Consider the following 13,498-nt stretch of genomic DNA (forward strand, 5'->3'; position numbering starts at 1 on the left):
AGATTATATTTGGCCTTACTTACTGTCTCATTCTTACACAAACTAATTAATGCCCTCTGCCGAGAACTGATCTGGCTCCGGAGAAGGGATATTTCTGGGTAGGGGCAGACTCATCATCATCTCAATAGGTTAAACATCCAGTGCCAAAATCCTAGAAGGACGGTTATTGTAGATACCGCAGATGCCATCACACAAACAAACTGTCTACTGCATGAATTGGGAACACTGCGTCCGTCATCAAGAGGTTCCACATCAAGGACAATTCTCATGATCCCTTTATCGCTGCAAGGGATTTTAATGTGTTACTAACCCTGACTGTTGTAGGGGTTAATAGACTCTGCGGGCAAGGGCTGCTTGACGCACTTATGTGTCTTGAGTGGCTCCACCTTGTAAAGCTGTTTCTGTTTTAAATGTGGTTAAAAAAATAAATACATTTTCAAATATCTAAAATCTGAACTCTTTATTGTTTATTGTTGTGAAGAAGAAACACGCGGCATGACTTCACTAACGTTTTCTAAAGTGTGGTTGTGAAAAGTACTGTGTGTGGCTGGTGGCATTTGTTTAGATCAGGCTTCCCTTAACTCCGGCCCTCCAGATGTTGCTGAACTACAACTCCCATGATTCTATGAATGAAATAGATAGGCTGAGAATCATGGGAGTTATAGTTCAGCAACATCTGTTGTTTGGGGAAGCCTGGTTTAGATTAACACCAAAATACAATTACTGGATAACAGAATTCAGAAATTTGGGCTAAAGTTGTTACTATTACAGAGTAGAATCCTTTTTTTTTTTTTGCCTAAATGCTCGGATTTGTTTTTTGTTTTTTTTTATATTACAATTCCCGCTTAATAAATCTCATGTGGTTATTTAGTAACCCATAAATTTAGGCCACAATAGCAACATTGAATACTTTGTCCAATTCAGCTGTCCTAACTTTGTCAATTCACCAAATTCATTGTTTAGTGAATAAACCCCCTAGTGTTACTGAATAGGGTATCATATAGGGGAACATAATGAAAAAATCTGCAGATCTCTATATAGGCCATAATGCTTGCCAATGGATGTATTTCCCTTAAAATAGGATGGCAAGTCTTAAATCGACACTCCAAACACCAAAACATCTTCAGCTTAAAAGAACACTATAGTGTCAGGAATACTTATTTAGGCCTCTGGCCCCCCTCTCTGTGGAGATAAAAAGTTTTTTGTTATTTACCTTTTCATCGCAGATGCACTGGACTCTGTGCCTGATGATCTCAGACAATCCAATGCTTTCCCCTATGGAAAGCATTGGGAGGCTATTGTGCATGCGCAGCAAAACACGCTGTGCCAATCAGCATCTCCTCGTGCATGACGAAGCTGAACGTAGACTAGGAAGCACCTTTAGTGGCCGTCTGAGTGACTGCCACTAGAGGTGTTACTAGGCAGTAATGTAAACACTACCTTTTCTCTGAAAAGGCGTTTACAGTGCTAAGACTGCAGGGACATGCTTTAGACACCATAACCACTACTTTAAGCTGTAGTGGTTCTGGTGACTATAGTGTCCCTTTAATGAAGTGGTTTTGAAGTACAGATCATGCCCCTGCAGTAATCCTTTTTTTTTTTGCCACACTTCCCCTGGCTGTGACTCACACAGTCTCCTTATACACTCCCTGAAACATCATTTTAGCTTTTACTATTCTGCAATGTTTTTAATTTAGAATGTCTTATCTACTGCTCTGTTAAAATGGCTCTGTCACAAAATGCATCCCTCCCCTCCCCCCCCCCCCCATCTGTCTCCCTCTAGCTACCCCATCCCTTCCCCCAACAACCAGGGACGTATCTTACACGAGGCAAACAAGGCATCTGCCTTGGGCGGCACTTTGCATAGGGCGGCAAAAAAAGCTGCCCCCAAATGCCCAGGCAGATCCCTTGCTTGCCTCGTGTCCTGTGGGGCTCAAGAGCTGGCCAGCTGGCCACTTTTGAGCCCCCCCCCCGAGTCTGGCAGCGGGCAGCGAGGGAGCATACTCACCTGAGCTCTTCCTGCTCAGCTCCCTCCGCACCGCTTAATGAAGCCGGGATCTGGAATATGACGTCAGACCGGCTCCCAGCAACACTAAGCGGCGAGCGAGGGAGCTGAGCAGGAAAATCAGAGCTCCCTCACCGCCTACTCTGAATGTCCGCCCCCTGCCTGCCCGCCCAGCAGCCCTACTGGACAGGTAAGTAATCCACTCCAGCTCTCCCAGGGAGGCTGGGTGGATTTAAAATAAAAAAAATAATAATTTGTGAGTGTTGGTGGTAATGTCTGTGTCTGTGTGTGTTTGTGAGTAAATGTGTGTGTGGGTCTATGAGTGTGTCTAAGTGAATGTGTGTGTGTCTGTAAGTGTGTGTGTGTGTCTAAGTGAATGTGTATGTCTGTGAGTGAATGTGTGTGTGTGTCTGTGAGTGAATGTGTGTGTGTGTCTGTGAGTAAATGTGTGTGTGTGTGTGTGTGTGTCGGTCAGTGAATGTGTATATGTCGGTCAGTGAGTCTATATGTGTCAGTCAGTGAGTTTGTGCTTCTGTCAGTGCGTGCGTCTGTCAGTGAGAGTGTGTTTCCGAGTAATAGTGTGTGTCTGTCTATCAGTGTGTCAAATCAGTGAGTGTGTGCGTTTTTCATTGTTTGTCAGTGCATATGAGAGTGTGTGTCTGTCAATGAGTGTATGCATCTATCAGTGAGTGTGTGCGTCTGTCAGTCAAAGTGTGGCCTTGACTGGAAGGGGTAGGAAAAATTTTAATTAAGGGGGGGGCAGCACAAATCCTAAATACACCACTGCCAACAACATTTGGTGAACCTGGGACTGGTGCTATTACCTTTTTGCAGGATGTGCCGGCCGCCAGAAATACCTGCCTCTGCCCTTCCTGGGGAGGATCTCTGGCGGTTGTTTGAAACTGTAGAGAAGTGATGACACAACACTGCCAGAAGTGACACAAAGCTGGAAGGAGTGGAGTATTAAGTTGACAGCCAATGACAAAGTTGACAAGAGATGTGGAGCTTCACCAAAACCCTACCCTTTGTCCACCTGCAGGTTATACATAAGGAAAAGTACCCCCTACATCCCTTGTGTATAACTTTTAAATGTATTCATCATTAAAAAAAAAGTCTCCACAGGGGAACTGGGGAAAAAAAGCGACAGAACCGCTCAATTCAATGCTGGAACCTGCAATAACTGCATGTGTGTGAGTAAAGATCAATTAATAGAGCAAGAGATAAGAGCTTCTAAAGTAAACACACTGTGCTGTAAGATTTGATTGAAAATGCTGGCTGTGTCAGTCACAGTCAGGCGTGGTGTGGCTAAGACAGCATAAACAGAAACAAAAAGTGGTTTAATGCCTAAAAAGCAGATAATTCAGCAGTGAGAATTCATAGTTATGATCTGCACACCAAAACTGCTTCATTACGTTAAAGTTGTTTTAGTCCTTTGAGTATTTCTTTAAATTAACCCTATAGTGTTAGCAAAGCTGTATTCCTAACAATATAGGAACCCTCTGCCCATCCTCCCTCGACAATATGCCTTCCCCATAGGAAAGCATTGAATCAATGCTTTCCCTATGGGAGATTCGAAAACGTTGGATGTCTTCATGCACAGCACGAGGACGCCCAACATCATTTCACGGAGTGAAACTGCCGGAAGTACTTCTAATCACTCGAGGCAGTCTTAACACTGTAATGAAAAAATTGAAGTTTCTCTAAAACGGCAATGTTTTACATTACAGGGCTAAGGGGAGAGCGACACTGTACCACTACCTATAGTGTCCACAAGGCTGGCACTACAGACAGGCGAACTAGGCAGCTTAGGTAGAGCACACCAACCTGTGGGGTGCAATCTCTGAGTGACTAGCAGTCACTGCACAGCACTCCACCCCCTGCCGGTCACTACCTTTATGTAGCGAGGTCGAGCGGTGGAGGTTTTTCTTTATCTTTTACCCAGTCTAACAGAACATGCTCACTCACAGAAACAAGCAGCTTTCTGTCAGACAGGGTAGAGGAACCACACTCAAGCTTACATTTGTAGTAATCCACAATGTAAAAGTATACATTTAAGCCCACCTTTATACACCAAACAGTATAATGGTAGGTCATATAAAAAATAAATAAAAGAGGAAAGAGAAAGCAAAAGCCAGATGTTTGTTTTTGCAGAACTCAGCATTTTCTCTACAGTCCCCCTTCAGCCTCAAGGAAGGCTGCTGTAAAAGCACTGTGTTCAGCTCAAAAGGCTTAGCTTTTTCCTCCCTTTCTCTGTCTGTTTATGACATGAGCTGCTGTGCAGTAATGTTTTTGGGTTTTACCTGCCCAAGGCCAAGCCATGTTTATGCACCCTCCCACACACATTTTATGTACACTAATTGATACACACACACACTCTCTCTCACACATATTATGTACACTAATTTACACACACACACTAATTTACACACAAACACACACACTCTATCACACACATTTAATGTACACTAATTTACACACACCCACACACACACACTTTCTCACACACATATTATGTACACTAATTTACACACACACACACACACACATGTACACACACACTTACACACATTCTCTCACACATTATGTACACTAATTACACACACATTCTCCCACACACGTGTTATGTACACTTACACACATATTATGTACACTAATTTACACACACACACACACACACACACATTCTCTCACACACATATGCACACACACACATTCTCTTACACACATATTATGTACACTAATTTACACACACACACTCTCTCACACACATATGTACACACACACTTACACACATTCTCTCACACATATTATGTACACTAATTTACACACACACACACACACATGTACACACACACTTACACACATTCTCTCACACATTATGTACACTAATTTACACACACATTCTCCCACACACATGTTATGTACACTTACACACATATTATGTACACTAATTTACACACACACACACACACACATTCTCTCACACACATATGTACACACACACACACTTACATTTTCTCACACATATTATGCACACTAATTTACACACACACACACACACACACACATTATGTACACTAATTTACGCACACATTCTCACACACATATGTACACACACACACACACTTACACACATTCTCTCACACATATTATGTACACTAATTTGCACACACACACACACACATTATGTACACTAATTTACACACACATTCTCCCACACACATCTTATGTACACTAATTTACACACACACATTCTCCCACACACATATTATGTACACTAATTTACACACACACACACACACACATTTACACACATTCTCCCACACACGTATTATTTATACTAATTTACACACACACACACACACACACATTCTCCCACACACGTATTACCGGTATTTACACTAATTTACACACACAAATAACTCTGAATGTTCAGTGCTTTCAAGCAGAAACACTGCACATCCAGACTCCTGCCACCATGACCACTTCAAATCACTGAAGTGGTCATGGTGGTTGGAGTAGTTCTTTGAGCACTTTTCATACTGGTTAATCCCCTTCATGACACAGATTTGTTTAGTAACAATCCTTATATTTTATCTATCCCAATGGGCATAAAGGTCACACGTGGCCATTCTGATCCACACTGAACTCAAAAACAACTCAATGTGGGGATAATGTCAGCTCCTCTATGCGTATGCTGTGTACATTGACCCTGGGTTATCAATACTTTTTACAAACAGAACCTTTTAACACACAAACAAACCTACAATGTTAACTAGATGAAAGGTGCTCTTAAGGGTCTAGAGTCATAAAAGGACTGGAGTTAAAACAAAGGGTTATCATAGATTATATTATACATTGCTAAAAAATAGTAAAAACAGACATTTTAGACAGCTGAGGTAACTGAACTCTTATAACCTCTCACAATCGTCTGAAACAGCTGAAATGTAAATAGAACCACATGTATGAAACTGCATGCACATAATGTACTTCCCCAGCATTGAGTTAGGGAGATTTCCTAGAATCAGCTGTTTCAGCCAAGTACCGATACCACGTGATTTCCTCTCGCGAAAGTTCCATAAACTCTTTTTCCTCCACACACAGACTTCAGGGAAAAATATCTCCCTAGAAACAACACACAAGTACTGCCAATGTCACTGTACTGACATTAGAACAAGCTTTATTTAACAAATTCCCGGAATCCATTACCATAGTCGACAAAATAATTATAGGCCCACATCCTTACAGCAGCCACATCTTGCTTACCTCGATATTGGAAATCTTCTACTAATCATATTAAAGAAGTGTTATACTTAGCGATAGGAAAAACAAAACTAAGATATACCTGAAATATAAAATTGAGAAACATATCATAGGATAATACAGTAAAAACACTTAAAATCTCCAAATTTCAAGGTTGCTCTCACAAAAATTGTTAAAATTGAAAAATTCAAATAGTCTGATTTTTGTGAGTGCAACCTTGAAATTTGGAGATTTAAAAAGATTTTACTGTATTATCCTATGATTTGTTTCTCAATTTTATATTTCAGGTATATCTTAGTTTAGTTTTTTACTGTTTGAGGATTAAGAGGGATCCTTTGTTTGTTTGTTTTTGTAAATCACCTTTTATTGTTTCAAAACTTGGTGGTAAGCAAACATAGATACTTTTTTGGGGGCTCGCGGGCCACCACATTAATGCATTTGTTATAGGGTGTAACAAAAGTCCTTTATGTGGTTAATTCTTAACTCTTAACTTTAAACTGTAGCTTATTTTATAGTCTAGGTTGCGGAGTAGCACGAGGCCTTAGTATGTTGATGCGTGGCTCGTGGCGTTATGTGGTTCCTTTACCAATTGGTACTCTCTATTAATTTTTGCTTTGTTTATCTTTCATTTTATTTTATTATTATTAAACCTGGCTGTTTTTTGTGAACTTTCCTTAAGCTATAGGTTGTATTTCTTTGTTCAGGTGTTGTTGAAAGCTGAGGAGTGATGGTAGGTGTCTCTCCTTCTCTCTTTCGTGTGTGGTGGTCTAGGCCTTAATGAGTTCTTCGTCTGTGCGTTTAGTGTCATGAGAGGCATATGCCAAATGTACTACGTGTATTAGTTTGTTCTGTGTATACATGTTCTTTTTATTGCTGTCAAGCTCCATGTCATTTTCATTCTCCCTGCTAGTGTGGTAAGCTCTCTCTCGTCTGTTGAGTGTGTTCTGCCTTCTGTGTTATGGCTTTGCTTTAGTCTGCGTTGTAGATCTGTTCAGTGGTCTAGGGAGGTGATTTCGGTTGCTTGTGTTAAGGTTTTTGACAGTGTTAGGGGTGTCCCAATAAGCATTGTCCCTATGTCCTGGATTTGCTTCCGGGGTTTTCCTCGTGTCGTCTGTATCTCTTTGTTCTTGTTGTGTTTCCAGTCATGTTGTGTTATGTTCTGTTAGCTGTGGTGCTGCTGGGGGCCAATAAGTACAGTAAAAATAGAAATCCAGCGCACTCACTTATCAACTAAACAGCTACTTTGATGCTGACAGATTTGACTAGTTTTATTAAAAACACCTAATCTAGGCAAAAAATAATGGGGGTTTAGTTACACTATATGATCATACATTGCATAAGCCTGCCACAAACGTCAATGTACCCCATCTTTGGCAGGTCCTACTCTCACTGCCAACTGTCTACTAAATGAGCTACTCACTTGGGGAAATCCTTCCATCTCGAGTTCTCTGCAGTACAAGGCTTAAATAGGGTCCTGAGATGAGACACCTGTGACAGGGGGCGGTGCAAAACCAAGGAGCTGGCTAGACTCCTAAATGTATATATATGGGAAAACAAGGGGCTGGCTGCACTCACCTAAACATGCTTAAATGGGGTGCTGCTGGGGGCCAATAAGTACAGTAAAAATAGAAATCCAGCGCACTCACTTATCAACTAAACAGCTACTTTGATGCTGACAGATTTGACTAGTTTTATTAAAAACACCTAATCTAGGCAAAAAATAATGGGGGTTTAGTTACACTATATGATCTGCAGAGAACTCGAGATTAAAGGATTTCCCCAAGTGAGTAGCTCATTTAGTAGACAGTTGGCAGTCTATTTAGGAGTCTAGCCAGCTCCTTGGTTTTGCACCGCCCCCTGTTACAGGTGTCTTATCTCAGGACCCTATTTAAGCCTTGTACTGCAGAGAACTCGAGATGGAAGGATTTCCCCAAGTGAGTAGCTCATTTAGTAGACAGTTGGCAGTGAGAGTAGGACCTGCCAAAGATAGGGTACATTGACGTTTGTGGCAGGCTTATGCAATGTATGATCATATAGTGTAACTAAACCCCCATTATTTTTTGCCTAGATTAGGTGTTTTTTAATAAAACTAGTTGAAGTCTTAAATAATTGGGGTTGTGGACCGGCGCGCGTGGGTCCCCCCGTCAGCCCCGGCCCCATCTTCCCCCGCATCCTGTCTGGTTTCTGCCAGGTATGTATACCATGGGCGCCATCACTCTGCGTGTTTGTCTCTGTGGTTTAGTAGCTCCGCTTGTTTCGCCTCTGCGGCATGTATTTCCTCCACCCTCAGTAGCCATTGAGCAATCGTAGGTGGGGTAGGCTGTTTCCACAGGGCCGGCACCAAGGATTTGGCCGCATTGATCAAGTGTCATAGTATTGATTTTTTGTACCGTGAGATGGGCAGCCTCGTTGAGTACAGTAGCACATTCTCTATGTCGAAGTCCAGCGTCTCCCCCAGTATCTCCTCCGTTGTGTTTTTTATTTCATTCCAATATAGTGTTATTTTCTCGCAGTCTCACCAGATGTGTTACGTGGTCCCTATTCCTGTCCCGCATCTCCAGCATGTGTCAGGTAATGTTGGGAATATCCTGTGTAGTAATGCTGGGGTGTGGTACCACTGCGATAGTAGTTTAGAATTCACCTCTTGATATTTGGAGCTGATCGAGCTTTTATTTCCCATTGGGCCTCCGTAAAAGAGTGGGATGCTATCTCTTCCCATTGCCTCTTGAAGGAGTCCTTGTGTTCCATGTTACCTACCAAGAGCCGTTTATAGAGGGTGGAGACGCTGGAGTCTGATCCTGGTGCACCTCTGCAAAGCTCTTCGAACCAGGTCAACTCCCTGTGTATTTTTGGTCTTTTTGGTCTGTTCGGTAAGTTGGGGATCCTTTGTTATGCCTAAACTTGAAAGGGTAAATACCATTTAATTTTTCTAAATGTGATTATACTGCACCTTGGGTGTTTTTTTCTTTAATTTAATGTGTATATATACTTAGCGATAGAAAATAAAACGTACGAACTAGCACTTAGACAACCATCGCTATTACTTGCTCAACTTTAATATCATTGGACTACGTGGGAAGAGGATGTCCAAAAACGTTATCGTTGGGAACCTGCAACATTGTAATGTAGTCATTATTATTTTAAATTATATATTTTTGATGGATGTTACATATATTTATTGCATAGTTTACATTCAACAACATAAATGTACTATTATCTTATATTTCTCAGGATGGATACCCTCTTCCCTGTTTTTCCCTTGTTTTTTTGTCGTTTATTGTTTTTATTTTATATTTTAAAAAACCCTTTAATAAGAGTCACCCATAACTGAGCATGTCGGTCACCTTCACCATATTGGGCAAGATGTTTCTTTGGTATCCTATGGTAACTGTTACAGTCACACGTCTTGCATGTTATCAATGACCTGTTATGATTTGTAAAAAAAAAAAATTGTTCTGTTTTGTTTATGTTGAGAAAAACATAAGATTGTAAATGTAACTGATCGAACATCCCTTTTGCCATGTCACACGTTTTGTATATTGCATTCACAATAAATTTTTTTATTAAAAATAGGGAAAAAATATATAATCATTTTATAAAAACAATTTGACTAGGAATAAACCCAATGCAAACTGCAGTACACTAAAGTCGAGCAGCTGTGAGAAGCCCTGTGCAGCATTCTTCTGTCTCCCAATGGTTTGGGAGGTCTGAGAGCTTAGCATGTTTAGATCTGCCTCTTTCTGATTACTTGTGCTGTGTGTGGCTTAAGGATGGGAGTCATATCCTGGAATCTACCATCTTAAATTCCGTGCATTGTCAAACTGGACGACCAGATGCTACCGTAAAGGAGGAATGTATATAAAAATATGCATACTTCAAGGCTGCATTTCAATCTTTACAACAGCTTGTGTCTCAAACACATACATGCCTCCTAACTGACCTGGATTCTTTGACACAGTCATGATGTGGGTGTCCTTTGGAGCGTTGGCTTTGTTCCTCTTTCACCAATGTCTCTTAAACAAGGATCAAGGCAAATAACTCTTAGCATGTTCTAAAAGAAGACACTAGCCTTTGAAAAACCTCGGGTAAATATTTTGGTACTAACATTAATTTGAGGAATGCATGAAGCTCAACTTAAAGCTAATGAATTTTGTAATTTGCTCTTTTATAACTGTAGATTTATGACCCCTACCCTAAAAACAAAACGTAAAAAAAATCCATTAAAGATACCTGCCTGTAATCCTGCTGAAGGACAGATTAATCACTAAAGCCGGATACTCCTCCTGTGAACACAACAATCCTTATGACTTTTGTCCAATAAGATGTGTGTTCAGTAGTAGCAATCTGCCAATCAAATCACCATGATAAAATAGTAGGTGTGGTTTGCAACTGTCCCTTACTGATTAGTGTAGTAAAGTATCTATCGTGCTGAAAAGACATAAAGCCAGAGGCTACAAAAGATTAATTCTCTTTACTCTATACGCTGTCTCCCTTTGCACTTCCTGTGAAGAGAGCTAATGTTTAAACTTACTTACTATGGCTCCTGAGGAACCCAGCTACTATTGGGGGAAACCCACTTTATTCAGCTGGGAACACCCTGGAATTTCGTGGTACATGGCCCTGGAGTGTCCCGGTGCAGCTAGGGCACCTATCGGGTGGCTCTGGGTTCTGGTGTGATGCTCTGCGGCTGGGGGACTGAGGCCTACCCGGGAGGGGAGTGGGGCGGACGGCCACTGCCTCGCTTTCCGCCCCGGCTAAAGAGATCCGCAATGCGACTGGGGCCCTCCCGGTCCCGTTCACCCCCCCTTTGGACCGGTGTGGGTTTTCCCGGTCCCCACCAGGCAAGCAACATTTTGGCAGCACGCCAGGGCTACCCAACGCCGAAAGTGAATGGCAACCACGCGATCCCGACAAAATGGCCGACAGCGACACAACTTACTCGCAGGCTGCAACAGAGCTGAAACAGAGCTTTTAAAACACGCAGCCAGAGCCTTGATCGACCCGGAATACAAAGGTGGTCAAGAAGGGAAGAAGGCAGCAGGCATTTCTAGCGCCCACTAACAATGTAGCAGCAGTCACCAGAAGCAACGGAGCACTCAGCATTTCCTATCACCAACTCCACAGACAAACATGGAGGGAGCACCTGGAGAAATCACCCCCCTCACACCAACTCCAGCATACCGCTACACACACCTGTACACTACAGCCTGCAGAACAGCGCACCCATACTTACTTACCTACTGGGCACTGTGGGCACGGCGAACCAAGGACACTCTGACAGACAGCGGGTCTGCGGGATTCAGCGGGACTCTTGGGTGCCCAGCGGGAGTTATTCCCAAGCCTGGGAACAGGATGCCTCATGACACCTCTCCTGTAGCCAGAACCAACGGTGACAGCAGCTCCTCACAGCGAAAGACGGCCGCAAAAGACGACACTCTGGCGATGCCTGCAGCAACAGGGACGTCTCAGTTACTGTGACATTGGTTGTGTCATTTATAGCAATCAGCTTTATTAGTGTGATCTTCGCAGATGATAACCCAATAAGCCACACTCTGCCTGGTGGCACCTTGTTTAAATAATCATTAGCATACTCATTTTAGCATAAACAAGCAGTTCATAAAAGCGTCTGTACGTGCATTTGTCTCCTATACAAAATACTAACCTCAGGTTTTAAGCAACCTTCTAGTAAAATGCTCAGATAGGTGCAGGGACTTTACTTTGTATTTGCAACAAGGTCCAACCTGGTAATTAACATAATGTTTAGCATGTGTTGGAGGCTAACGTGACAATCTGTTTAAAACTGTCTACCATACTATAAAGTACTAACTTGTTACCTATATAGACAATACTAAATTAGCACTGTTAAGCGATGACTAGCTTACTTTACTCTAGCAATTTCACTATTTAGCCAAGCTTGTTAAAATTATATATTATTAATATGGTCTAAACGCAACTACCACAAGGCATGACTCTTTCCTGCTGACCAAACGTTTATAACCTGTTTAAACAAAAAATGTGCAACGTAATTCTATCATGACAATATGAGCTTTGAACCGCCTGATGTTGCTATCGTGGCACCGCAGGCTTGTCTGTTAACCCTATTGCACGAAAAAATAAAGAATAAAAAAAAAAAAAAAACTTTATTGCACAGTGTATTTAATTTAGATCTTTCTAGACCCTGCAGGTGCTCTCTGTGTGTGATTAACGTTCAATTTACAGACACTGTACAGACGGAAAATGAAAGCATTTTTTTTTCATGCAGGCTGTGTGAGTCACAGCCAGGGGAGGTGTGGCTAGGGCTGCATTGACAAAAATAAAAGTGATTTAACTCCTAAATGGCAGAGGGTTCAGGAGCATGATCTTCACCACGGATACCATTTTCACAATTTTTGGCACTCCAGGTGGTGTGGACCACATCTCCCCCAATGATTTGCCAGAATTATAGCTGTAGGAGCATTATGGGAGATGTAGTCCACAACATCTGGAGTGCTGTACACCTGATCTATACACTAACGCTTCTTCATGAAGCTAAAGTTATTTTGGTGCTTACAGAATCCCTTTAATATAAAAAATATCCGTGTTAAATACATATTAAGATATGCTAAGTATATAGAAGGTAGATGGGCAGTACCTACCACGTAATTCTAGCACACATCAAATAGCTATACAAACCTTATCAAAACAACTTCTTATACACGGTAATTAAACGGTTACTCTAACCACCATGGCCACTTTAGTGATTTGACATGGTCATGGTGGTATGAATCTGATGTGCAAGCCCGGATGCTGCCTAATATAAATTTTGTAACAGATGTAATCAGCGTCTCCAAAGCACATGCCTTCCCTGTGTAATTATTATTTTTTTTTAAATGTTCCTTCAATCCCCTTACCCAGGGATGTCTAACACATGGGCACAATGGGCAGTTGCCCGAGGGGCCCCCATGAGCATAGGTGCCCCATAGACTTGCCAACTTTTCAGAATATTATTCCGGGAGATTTCTTCAGAACTTTCAAAACATCTTTATGAAAACATTTAGGTGGACGAATTACCTCCGTATCAGCTGTTATCTGTACATGCCATCTTGCTGTAGCAAATACATATCTTGACCTTGACAAAAACAACATAAACGTACTAATTGTGCAAGACAAAATCAACACACTGCTGAAGCAGTAAAGCTACAACAAAATTATTCTAATAGTTTTAGCAGTCCATGTCAGTTGCCTCCCCCT

Source organism: Pelobates fuscus, chromosome 5, assembly GCF_036172605.1.
Source record: "Pelobates fuscus isolate aPelFus1 chromosome 5, aPelFus1.pri, whole genome shotgun sequence".
NCBI classification, from domain to species: domain Eukaryota; kingdom Metazoa; phylum Chordata; class Amphibia; order Anura; family Pelobatidae; genus Pelobates; species Pelobates fuscus.